General features: G+C 46.2%; 1 protein-coding gene across 2 annotated transcripts in view; it reads left to right on the plus strand.

Moving 5' to 3' along the window:
* The first annotated feature begins 574 nt into the window (after positions 1-574).
* Positions 575-12774, plus strand: part of CCND3 (cyclin D3) — a 59579-nt gene continuing 47379 nt past the window's right edge. Inside the window, exon 1 of one of the 2 annotated variants that reach the window (XM_074935884.1) lies at positions 575-856. The gene's annotated coding sequence lies outside the window, so the exon portion shown is untranslated. The remainder of the gene's footprint in view (positions 857-12774) is intronic. The other variant, XM_074935886.1, reaches the window with a different exon arrangement.

The following is a 12774-nucleotide window of genomic DNA, read 5'->3' on the forward strand; positions in this document are numbered from 1 at the left end:
AGTGCAAGAGATGCGGTACCTGTCTAGAAACTATCCATTCTCTCTAATTGCAGTACAAATGAAAGGACCCCCATGAGAAAGGAGCTCTCTGCCTTTCTGACATAAGGGGTCAAGGAATAGTTGGGTTGTCCTTCAGGGAATCTGCTATTTATGTCGGACTGGAAAGAGCTGAAGTTGCTGTTAGCCCTGTTGATGCCATTTCAGTTATTTTATTTCAGTTTGGCTAATAGTTTCATTTCTTTACCACTTTTGCAACCACAATAAAACATCTGACATTTACGCAGAACCTTTCATCTCAAAGGATGCTGCTGAGTTTCAGTGTCCAACGGATGGAAAGTTTGAATCTACAAAAAAAGTCTCTTATTAAGCTCATATGAAGGGCCTAAATCACTTGGCTGGTTGTTTGAAATATTATTCGGATTGTTTCTCAGTAAGCAGTGCTTTTTGAGCACAGCTTCAATTTCCCTTCTAGGGTGTTCAGATCTTGTGATCAAAACTTTGGTGAATGTCAGAAGTCGGTTGTGTGCTTCAGAAACTACAGAACAGGAAACCCCCTCCTACAGCTCCCACCTCTTGCTTCCTGTTTAACTACATGTGTGGGGGAGAGAAGCATCTTAAGAACCAATAACTTTGTTGCAAAAAAGAAATGTAAACAACAGCTGCCACGCTGGAAATTAAAGGTCCTGATCTCGGTCAATTCAGATTGCAATGCAGCTTCCACGCAGCGCTTGTTTTTCAGAAGCGATGGTAGCGAAAACAGTAACCCATGGAAAAAGAAGGGGGTGGAGGAGAGGACAGACTGGATTGCTGAAAGGAAACATGTCCGGTGAAGCAAATTTCCTGATCGTCAAGAAAGGTAGGAGGCAATTTAGTTGCATTTTTACTGTAAAGTGTAGATTGAAAAGGAGAAAGGGAGAGATCTCATGTCATAAACAACAAAGAACCAGGAAAAAATTGGTGCCAAAGAGGTTAGTCGAACATAAGAATCTCGAAGACACTTCAAAGTGGTTGCTTGACAGGGAGTGATTGTTTATTGGAGGTAGATCTTGGTGCAGGGTTGGTTATGGATATATATCCCCTTGTTGTGCAGATGGTGTCAGAACCCAACAAACCAGTGACGCCGTAACTTCTGTAGCCCACGGCAGGTGTATGTGGAGTGCTAGAAGTGGAGACGTAGAAGTGCTAGAGTGGAGGCGTAGAAGCTTTTCTGCCCATTGTTGAGCTGAGATGTCTGTGTCTTCTTGCAAAAGACACAGGGCATAATTTTCACAAGTGCTGAGCTCCTGCATCATGTAATTGGAGTTGCAGTGGCCCAGTACTTCTGCAAAGCAGGACCTTCATGAATAAACCAAGATTACAGGTGGACATGGGAGAAGCTACTTGTGAGAGGACTTAGCGCTGGTACCTTATGATGGAATCTGCTGGTTAACTGTTGACATGGGTCTGAACCAGTTTGGGTGAAAAGGGGAAGGAGCGCTCTAGGTAGTCTGGATTGAAAACCTCAACTCACTGCAACTGCCTGGAGCTAAAGCACAGGGTCAGGCTTAGCCAGTAATGTTTATAAGAGTAATAGCTGACTATCAAACCAAGAGGTAGCATGTCATATCTAGTATATACCACTAGCACTGCACATCTGAATTCATACCCTACCTCCACCTTGGCTTATGTGGTACCTTGCATGGCATGTCTGAATCCATAGCTGTAGCTTGGCATACCTGATATCCATCCATAACATGGAACAGCTGGTACCTACCTGTAACATGGCACACCTGAATCCATAGCGAGAAAGTGACGCATCTCTGGGGTGCCAATATGTTAATTCACTGTGTGTCATATATCTGTCAAGCATCATGTGAAACCCAGGTTAGGAATGGAAGTGAAATGCTAATATGGCGAGATGGGAGTGGTGATGGCTGAGAGAGCATATGAACATCAAGCACCACACCAGAGCATTGAGCAGTGGTGCATTTGCTCCGTGTAAATACATCAACTGTCTCTAAGTCCAAGAGAAATATCCCACAAAAAATAGCTCAGCTTCTCCTTGTCCTTGGAGGATTAGGGCCAGAAACTCAGACATTTCATGCAACAGGGAGCCCTTGTGAGGGATAAGTAGGTGGTGGTACAGTACAGAGTGAGGGAGTGTTATCTAGTGCTTAGAGCTTAGGACCTGGTCCCGGCTCTGTCACTAATTCACTCAGTGACCTTAGGCAAGGCACTGTTGTGCCTGAGTTTCCCCATTTATGCAACAGGAAGGATGTTAATATTATCTACCCACCTGTGTTATTTACACTGAGAACCTTGTGTGAAAGGTGTGATATAAATGCAAAGCATTGTTAATTATTCTTGTTGTTATTGCTATTTGTTTTATTATCTCAGGCCTTAGAATTCCCTCTACTTGATTGGAACTTTTGCTCTCCTCAAGACTGGTAGCCTGCCTTCCCATAGTTTGAAATATCTAGTATTTCAGAGTGCTATGATAAAGGGGAATTTTAGGAAAATGTAGGGCATTATCAGACCCTGTGACAGACAGGAAGACTACTCTGAGTCTTGTAAAACAAGCAGAGGGAAGGCTCTGTTTGGGTAGCTCATCACTGAAATCTGTTGTGAACGCCTTTGTCCTCCCTTCTGAAGGCCTGGTTTTATTGTTTGTATGAAGACATTTAGTCTCTTTGACACACAAAGGGGAAACCACTTCACCCCAGTTTGGTATGGACCCCCCAACAAACTCTGTGTAACAAAACAAAAACAATCCCCTGCAACAACAACAACAACAAAGGGTGGGGGAGAGAAACTCCACTATAATATTTAAAAAATTCCATACCAGTAACCTAGAGTGACACTTAATAATCATGTCCATTGCCTCTTTCACCAAAGAATCTCAAAGCACTTTACAAACATCCATAAATAAAGCCACCTGTCAACAATACTTCTCAAAACCAGGAATAGAACTCAGGATTCCAGATCCCCAGGGCTTAACCAATAGACCCACTTTCCTTAGAGCCTGGAATAGAACCCAGGAGTCCTGGCCCACTCCTTGCTCAGACCACTAGACAGTACCACCTTCCTTACAGTAACCACAAGAGGTACAAATCTACATAGAATGGGTCCATCTGTATCAGGGAGCATTAGGGAGAATTGCATTTAAGAAAATACCCAGATGTCCTTGAGTTCCTATCTGGCTCCCTAGGCTGCAACCTTGGCCTAGACAGGTAGTGCCAGCTTTGCCCTGGTGATCATGCAGTGCCAAGTAAGCTGGTGACTCACACGGCATCTTGTCAGGTCAACAGTATTATTAGTGCTCTCCGCACAGTATCTGTAGAACCCAGAGCAGAACTGCCTGCTGCTGGTTTGTTTGCCTTCCCTTGACATTTCTGGTGTTTTACAATCAGTGGCCTCTTCTGTCTACCAAGAGAACAGGGCTCCCCCAGCCCACCCCACCCGAAGTTCTGACCAATAGTAGAGAACAGAAGGCTACGCAGAATAGGCAGAGCCTTACCCAGGGACCTGGGCCATTGTTAACAGCTCAAGGTAGTATTTCTTCCAGACCCCACCTTCCTTTCTCAGCTGAGGACAGCAGCTGCAAGGACACTGGTAAAGCCATCACACGTGTACTGAGGTTCCCGCGCGCACACACTGTTGCGTGAGTCTGCATGCACAGAGTGATGCCCATCACTTTTGCACATTCACACTAATACGTCGGTGCTCACAACTCTCACATGCATCCTTCCACATCCACAACTGTCACCCCGCCCCCCAACACACACACAGCCTCCCTCTCTTGTGCTCACTCCACAGACTGAGGGCTGCTGTGATCATTTAAATTTAAATTAAATTTAAATTTAAATGTGATCACTATTTAAATTTCAGTTTAGGTGCGACCTCCCTGCTCCTGTCATGCTGCCAGTATGACTCATCCTTTGGGTGCCCGTTTGATAGGTTTGACTCTCTGGAGCAACAGTTTGCACGCCTTGATCTGCACCTTTTCACTTCGCAAACTGCAATACCATATTGAATCACTGTGGGGAGCTATTAGGCAAATAACAGGACCGTCCCAGTTAAGTCTCATCTGTGCGGTTTGCTGGCATTACTTTATTCTCTGTCCATGGGTAGGTATTCTTTTTCTTTCCTTCCCAAGTTACCTTCCAGACCCAACTCAGGAAACAAACCCCTCTCTGAAACGAAGCATGTAGATCATTATATTACAGTGGCTTTGTTTGGCACTAGTTCAGAGATGGGGGGAAAACCGTGGAAAAAAGTTGTGATTGGTTAAGGCAGTGTTGTCTAGTGGGTAGAGCACTTGACTGGGACTTGGGAGAATATGTTCAATTCCTGGTTGTGCCACCAGCCTGCTGGGTGAACCTGGGCAAGTCACTTTCCCTTCCTTGTGCCTCAGTTTCCCCATCTGTAGAATGGCGATAATGACCTCCTTTTTAAAGTGCTTTGAGATCCACTGATAAAAAGCACTAGATACGCACTGGGTATTTTATTCTTCAGCAAGACCACCTGGTGGGGGAAAGGGGCAGTTTGCCCCATCCCCCGTTTGAGAGGGCTCCTAAACCGAGTGCTGTTGCAACCTGGCACACAGGGTTGCAGTGACACTCAGGTTTGTCCCAGCCACTCCTTCATCATGATACCCTTCGTCATGATACCCTTTGTCCCCTGCCCACAGGGAGTCAGGCCTAGCCCCATGGGCAGGAACCACTGCTGCACGGTGAGTGTGGGGTGGGCTCACTCACCAGCACACACCGCTTACTGCCAGAGCCTCCTCCAGTTCTAATTGTTTTTGAATGGGGCCCCCCCAAAAAACCTCCGTGCAGCCCTGTTATTCAGCATTGCGAGCAAGCTGATGGATAAGGAGCCCTGGAAAACTTTTCCCATGCAGTGTTTCATGGCCTCACTGCCCATGTCTTGCTCTGTGAAGAGCAAGGTATCGAATGACCCAACTGAAATCCAGAGCTATGAGCAAACAGTCCCAGTGTTATAGGTACAAGATCCCTCCCCATGGTACAGTAAAAAACAAAGCTTATCCATGCTTTATGGCATAAACCCACCTCTAACTGGTGAGGATTTAGAAAAAACTTCCGCTATAGGCAAGTTATTCCATAAATTCTCACTGCGGAGTTTCTTGCACCTACCTCTGAAGCAGCTGGTACTGGCCAGTCTTGGATTTGGGACTAGAAGAACCCCATGTCTGGTATAGAATGGCAGTTTGTATGTTCCTAATTAGAGCAAAGCAAGTGCATAGCTTGAAATTCATATTACTTAGAGTCATGTGAAATTGTGAACTAAGTTTTCACTGGAAGCATTTGGCTGCTGTCATTTTTTCCATTTTCCCCAGAATCTTATGAAATTGGTAATCTAGCTGGAAGGGGGGAAAAGCAGGATTCTCACCTTTCACATGTTTTTCCAGTAAAATCTGTTTTTCTCAAAGACTTTTCATTTTCATCCCTAAGTGTTTTTCATTTTAGCAGGAAAATGTTATTAAAAAAGGAACCACTTTCTAATTTGTGGCAAAAGGAAAAAAAAAAACCCTCGGTGTCAGATGTTTTGAATTGTGTTGGGAATATTCTGCATGATTTAGTCAGACAGAGATAGGAGTGGGAGTCAAGATTCCTGAGTTGTGTTCATTGAACTGTTGTTTGACGGCAGGCAAGCTCATATAACCTCCCTGTGCTTCAGCTGAACGGTTAACATGATGCTCACTGATCTCAAAGGAGGAGCGGAAAAGCTTCAATTCATGTGTGTAAAGGATGACAGTGATTCCAGGCTCCTTAGGTGTGACTAGACCATGACATTGTCAGTTTTACTCTCGGGAGGCACTCAGGTGTTATGATGAAGGAGGCCACATAGAAACATGGAAGGATAACCTTGATGTTTTCAGATCTAGACTGTATGGCTTTCTGGAAGATATGCTTTAGTCAGGCATAAGTTGTTGGGCTTAATACAGGGGTAAATGAGTGAAATTCTGTGGCCTTTGATACACAGGAGGTCAGGCTAGATGATCTGTGGTCCTTTTTGGCTTCAAAATCTATGGCTAGATAGGCAGACTTTGAAAAGCATGCTTTGCTAGACTTGTGGTCCCAGCCGCTGAAAAGAGTTAATTTCCTTCCCTTTGTTTTTGTCTTTTGTCCAGTCCCAATCTGTATTCATCGAGTAAGATCTCCTACAAAACAGGCACCTTTATTTCCCAAGTACTAGGATATGGGGCAGGGTAGCCCCATCTCTGCCCCACCTTCCTTACATAGCTAATGAGGAACCCAACAAAACACAACTTTGATTACCTTTGCCACGAGAGGGCGGCGCGTTACCAGAATACTTTCAGGCTCTTTCTGGAGTTGTTGAAAGACATTGTTACCCTCCAGCCTTGCACAACCTAGGGGGGAAAAATCCTTTCTTCAGCCTTCTGCTGCTGAAAACCTTTTACAAACATAGGAATTGACAGATTGGATCAGATCGGGGTCCATCTAGTTATGTATCAATACCAGATGTTCAGAGTATGTTGCAAGTGGGCAAGTATGGAATAGCCTATCCACAGAGAAAAAAGAAAAGGGGGACTTGTGGCACCTTGGAGACTAACAAATTTATTTGAGCATAAGCTTTCATGAGCTACAGCTCACTTCATCTGTAGCTCACGAAAGCTTATGCTCAAATAAATTTGTTAGTCTCTAAGGTGTCACAAGTCCCCCTTTTCTTTTTGCGGACAGACTAACACGTCTGCTACTCTGAAACCTGTCCACAGAGAAAGTTTCTTCCTAACCCTATCAATCAGTGGTTGGCTTATGCCGTGGAGGAGAGAGAACCATAAAGCAGGGGATTTACCGTCATGTTGTCATTGTTATTTTAATTATATTAATCCTATCTAATGTAACTGAATGCTCTAATTGTTCATATCAATAGCTTTTTATCTAAACCTACTAAGCTTTTATTCTCACTGATATGTTGGCCACAGCTTTGTTATCCAGCTGTATATGAAATCCCGGTGTGGTGTAGGGGCAAGAAGGGCTAACATGATCCTTGGATGTTTTAACAGGGGAATATTGAGCAAGAGTAGAGAGGTGATATTGACTCTCTAGGTAGCACTGGTGAGACTACTGTTGGACATTGTCTCCAGTTCTGGTGTTCACACTTAAAAAAAGTGTGTGGAAAAATTGTAGGGGATCCAGAGAGAAGTTAAAAGAATGATCTGTGGTCTGGAAAACACACCTTAAAATGAGCGAGTTAAGGAGTTCGGTCTTTTTAGATTGAAAGATTAAGATGTAATTAAATCACAATCTATAAATACCTACACAGAGGACTCTTTAATCTAGCAGACAAAGGCACAACAAGATCCGGTGGCTGGAAGTTTAGGCCAATAAAGTTAGAGCTGGACATAGAATCCACATTTTTAGCTGGGAGCGTCATTAGCCACTGGACCAGCTTCCCATGGGAAGTGGTGAATTCTCCATCACTTGGAGTCTTTAAATCAAGACTGAATATCTTTCTAAAAGGTAATGCTCTAGGTCAGCCACAAGTTATTGGGCTGCATGCAGGAATGCATGGCTGAAGTTTTATGGCTTGTATGATGCTGGAGGCTGGACTAGATACTCACAGTGAGGTAGGTATTGTACTTCCAATTTCACAGATGAAGAACCAAGAAGAGAAGAGAAGTGATTTCTCCAAGGTCACAAAGGGGAGGCAATGTCAGGGCTGGGATTAGAAATCACGTGTTCCTAGCTCCCAGTCCTGCACTCCCCCTCTCCTCCTTTCTTGTTGAGGCATCAGAGATGATAAATCCAGGGTTTCTTAGCTGTCTCACGCCACTCTCCCAGGATGACCCTAGAGCACCCTGTAAAGACCCAGCAGCTGGCCAGATTGGAACCCCAGGGTGCATCTGTGAGTTAAAAGGGGTGCTGGGGATACTGCTGTTTGCTGGATCTTTTAGATGACTCCCACATTAAAAGCTGAGCATTTCTGGTCTATAAGCAGCACGTGGCTCTGCTTCTGAGTCACAGTGGCCTGTCTAATCGGCCAGGCATGTAGACCCATACCTACAGGCTGTCCCAAGTCTCTGCTGCCGAGAACTATTGCAGATCTCTGGTCAGCTGGCCCTGCCTAATCAGTGACTCACTGGGTTTTGTGCTCTGTTCTATTCTCTCTCTTCATTTGACTGAAGCTTTAGGGTTTGAAGGTTACAATGAGATCAGCTCAGCTGTACCGGGAAAGGAAGCTTTCAGTGGGTCTTATCACTGGTCAGATGCAAGATTTTCCTTCTTGGAAAGGCAAAGGAGTGGATGTGCTGGAACAACCAGCCTGCTCTGATCAGTTTGCACAATACACAGTGAAGGGAGCCGAGGAGTGCGGAGAGTCTCTCCATTACAGATGCTTAGCACCAGTTGGAGGGCATGTGGACCCCACTCTGTGTCTTCCCTCTAATGGGAAAGATCTTTATAATCTCCGCCTCATCAAATAGAACTCCTCATCCTCAACATCACAGTCATGATTCTGCCTTCCCACCCTGGCTCGGGAAACCCTCCTCCAGCTCGCCTCACCAAAAGGTCTGTCTTGTCTCACAGCTGCAGAGCATTCCAGAGACACTGGCCCAAAACAACCCTTCGGCTTGCTACCAGGTATGTTGTGAATCGCAGTAGCCCACTGGGATTGCAGGGGAGTGGGGGATTCAGTCCAGAAGCTGAAGCAGAGAACTGACAGTGAAACAGTCAACATGTCCATGGCCCAGCCTTTCTTTTGACAGGGCAAGGCTTGGTGGAAAGCCCCATCACCTGGGACATTTAAAACAAGGCTGGAAAAAGATCTGGCCACTAGGCTGTTGGGAACAACAATCTGGTGGCTAGGCTGCAGTGACCCCCCCGGGAGGAGCTATTGAGCTCTTTCATGGCAGGGACTGTGTGCATTTTGTGTCCTATACAGCACTGAGTGAGTTGCTGATGCTTAATAATTAATAACAGACTAGATGACCTAATAAAGGCCATTTCTGTCTCTAATGTCTGGGATTCTATGATCTTTTATCTGTTCTTCTCCACTTGCAAGGAATTGGACGCCATTTCTGGTTCATTTATCAACATGTTCCAGCTAGAGGGGCTTAGCTTCCAATTATCCCTAGTTCTCGTGGACATCAGGAAACACCAGTGGCTCAGCCATTATGTGTGGTATCACCATCAGATAACTGGGCCAACCACAGGCTTATTCTTCTTACAGTAACTCTGGAAGGAAATCTCAACTGCACTGTCTCACGTGCTACGATTTGGCCTTGAAAAGCATCATTGATTTCCGAGTGCCCCTGAGTACTCTTGTTTCTGTCAGAAGCAGTGATTGCTGTGGATTCGCTGTATTCACGTCATCTGGCTTTTGAGGTGAGCCTGAGAGCTGGGATATTAACTTATTTGTTGGTCCCATACAATACAACGTCCAACCCAACACCCAGGAACAGGAGAGGAGGAGAACCTCTGTTTTTTAAAAGGTAGGAGCAGTTGCTGTGCAGTCTTGGTTATACAAGGGATTGTATCCAGCCTCTTTGGTCTGCAGCATGCTGACCGTGCAGAGCTTGAGAAAGGACGAGAGATTGCAATCCCATAGCAGATCTATACAGCCCCTCTCAATGGCATGGAATCTTTTCCATGCAGCCATTCAGGAGCATGTCAGTGGATACCAACCCCTCTCACGTGACAGGGGTATTTAACTGTCAGTAAGTCTGACCTATGTCAGGTGACTTTGGCCAGGAAATAAAGTTCTGTCTCTTATCAACCCTCCTGTGTGTCACAACTTTATTACAAGGTGCACAGGTCCACACGTGGCCACTCGGGACACAACTCCACATCCCCCACTTGGGCAAAGATCCATACCTCTGTCTTCCTGCCATCTATCACAGACTTCAATTTCCTCCCCGGCTGATGTTAATAGAAGAGGAAGTTGAGCTCAAGGCCATGTTCTATTAACAGTTTCTGGTCCAAACATTAGGGGGCAGGGTAAGCAGGAGACATTTGGGGTCAGAAAATTCAGACTCAAACTCCTCTTCATTCCAGAAACTAACTGCTGCAGTGCAGGATTCTACTCCCCGCCCTTGCAACTTGGGTTGTGGGAATGAGCCCTCAGACAAAATGTCCATGTAACCAGATCTCTTCTCATGTATCATGACGAGAGATGGGCCTGAACTGCCGCCTTTAGACCCAGATCTGAACCCATCCAAAGTCTGAGGTTCCTCAGATCCAGGGTTTTGATGTAAACCACGATAGAGACTGGGGAGAGAGGCAGCCATACAATTTGCCTTTGGATCCAGCCCTCCTCAAGTTTTGGATCTGAGACTCTGGTCCAGGCCCATCCCTGGTTGTGAAGTTATGAATGTGATGTCCTGTTGCCATGACACCAAGGAGGTGAACAGAATTAACCCCATGTCTACTGAACCAGACTCAAGATTGTCTGGGGTTAGCAGATTTGCAGCTGAGCTCGGCTTCCCCCATGCCTCACTTCAGCCGCATGCCCAGCCCTTAAACAGCCTCTAAAGTACCTTCAGACTGCAAGTGTGAGTAATGCGGAGTAAGATGGGCATCATCTCCCTGATAAACCTGGCGCTGGAGTGAAAGGGAGGACAGGACTATGTCTGCATCCTTTCATGTCTGAGCCACTTGTGCACCTCCCCCTGTGGCTGACAGCTTGCCAGAGGAAGCCCATCTCTGCTTCTGAGCCAGAGGTGCACCCAAGCCACGGTGCCGCATTGCATGTGCCTTTGATCACTTTGCAAAGAGCAAGGTGTTGCCGGCCCAGTGCAGTGACAGCCTTGCTCCCAAGGCCCAGCGCCAACAGCTCTCTCACTCGAAAGGGGCCGCTTATCTCAGCACTTTACCACATTTGGGTTTCTTGCCAGTGCTTTTGACGAGCTGCCTATCCTCTTCAGGAAACCACATGGCGGGTGGTGCCCTTGCTGGGTGGGGCTGGGGGAGGGAATCCTACTCCTCCAGGTTGCATGGCTTCAGGAATTTAGCTGGGTTTGGGATCCCAGTGACCTGATCTAGGGAAAAGTGTTAATATTCTCTGCCTGAGTATAGCAGAGGTGCCTTCCCTTCCCATGCAGGGGTAGTCAGGGTAGCAGAGCCGGGCTAGCATAAATAATTCCTTCAGCATACTACAGGGGGGTGTTGTGAGTGGTCCAGAGTGGCTGGTACGTGGAGTCATACCCTCCTTGACCAAAGGAGGAGCACGCTAGTTGGAAAAGCTCCCCGATTAAGCGCTTGAACTTTGGCGGCACAAAGCTATATATTTGATTTGGACTGAAGGAGCCTTTCTGAGCTCTTCCATAAGGCCCGGGCCGTAGGAAGTTTTTTGTGTGTTTCAATGGGGCTCTGAGCAGCCAAGGGATATCAGTAAACTGGACTTCAAGACCCTAGTATGTTGGTGCCCAGTGTAAGCATGGCTTACTGCCGGACCTGTCAGAGGTGGAATCCAGAGGCTTTATGAGCATTTGGAGACACTTCCAGGAGTGATGGGTGAACCTCTAAAGAGTCAGAAAAGTAACCCCAATACAGAACCTTATCTGCACAATCTGAATCTCCTATGTCATATGAGGAAGTTTGGTCCAGCAGCTAGAGCACTGGGCTGGGACTGAGAGCTGGGTTCTCTTCCTGGCTCTGCCTCTTGTATAACTTTAGGCAAGTTGCTTCACCTCTGTCTGCCTCTGTTTTCCCCATCTATAAAATGGGGATAATAATCCTGACCTTCCGTTGTAAAGCACGCTGAGATCTGTGAGTGAGAAGAGCTGGTATTATCAAATCTGCAAATCAGAACTGGGAATGTCCTAAGAGGGGTCTGTCTTTTTCCCGGCTGGATCCTGGAAATGCAGAGACAACAGCAACATATGAAATATAATGACAAAAGTAAACTTATCAAAACTTCCAAACAGGTTCACTTGGAGTTTGGGGCTAAGGTTTGGGCCGATTCTTATTTGATCAAATCCAGCTCCCCCGCCCCCAACTTTCAGGTGGCATTTGAATTTTCACCATCAGCGGAAGAAAGATCCCACAAAGGACAAAGGCTGGGGTCTATTCACTGTAATCAGGAAAGGGGCCTCATGGAAAAGACGCCTGAGTAGGAAACCCTAAGGTGAGAGGGTTTAAAAGCCCGTTGATCAGCACTGCTGTTTCTTCGTGGCCTGATTTGAAACAAGCTGAGCTCTTGCCGCGCTCGTTGACTTCAGCAGGTGCTCTGGTTGCTCAGCACCTCGAAAATAAACGTGCAGCTGTTTGTAAAGACCCCTTTGTGTTACAGCGAGTGCATAAAGTGTCTCCAAAGACCCTTCATCCCCAAGGCACACCTGCAAATGTTTGATTTCCCCATCAGGTTACTCAGTTAGATTTCATCCTAGAGGTAAGCGAAGAATAAAATAACACCAGCTGATGAGCAAAATGCTTGGAACCCTGTATATAAACCTGGTGCTGACTTGGAACTCACAGGATTTCAATTTTATGGCACAAAAGGGTCCCTCTGTGAAGGTTAGAGTTAAGTTTCTGGATAGTGGGAAGCAAGAAGTTTCCAAAGCTGCCGGTGGACTTTGGCAAAGGTAATAGGTTGCTATAAGGGAAGCAGTAGCCCTGAGATAACGCTGGCAAGCACAGACGTAAGCAGCCAGCAACCTTGGGGGGGTCTATACGAGTGGGGCACTTTCATGGGCGTTTGTCACACATCATATTTGCCGACAGGAAAAGTGGGTCTCGACCCTGGGCTGCCTCACTTTGCTTCAGAGAGAATCTACCTCTCTCCTGGAGTGAGATGACCATGCAGCCTCTG

Source organism: Natator depressus, chromosome 21 (assembly GCF_965152275.1).
Source record: "Natator depressus isolate rNatDep1 chromosome 21, rNatDep2.hap1, whole genome shotgun sequence".
Classification (NCBI taxonomy): Eukaryota; Metazoa; Chordata; order Testudines; family Cheloniidae; genus Natator; species Natator depressus.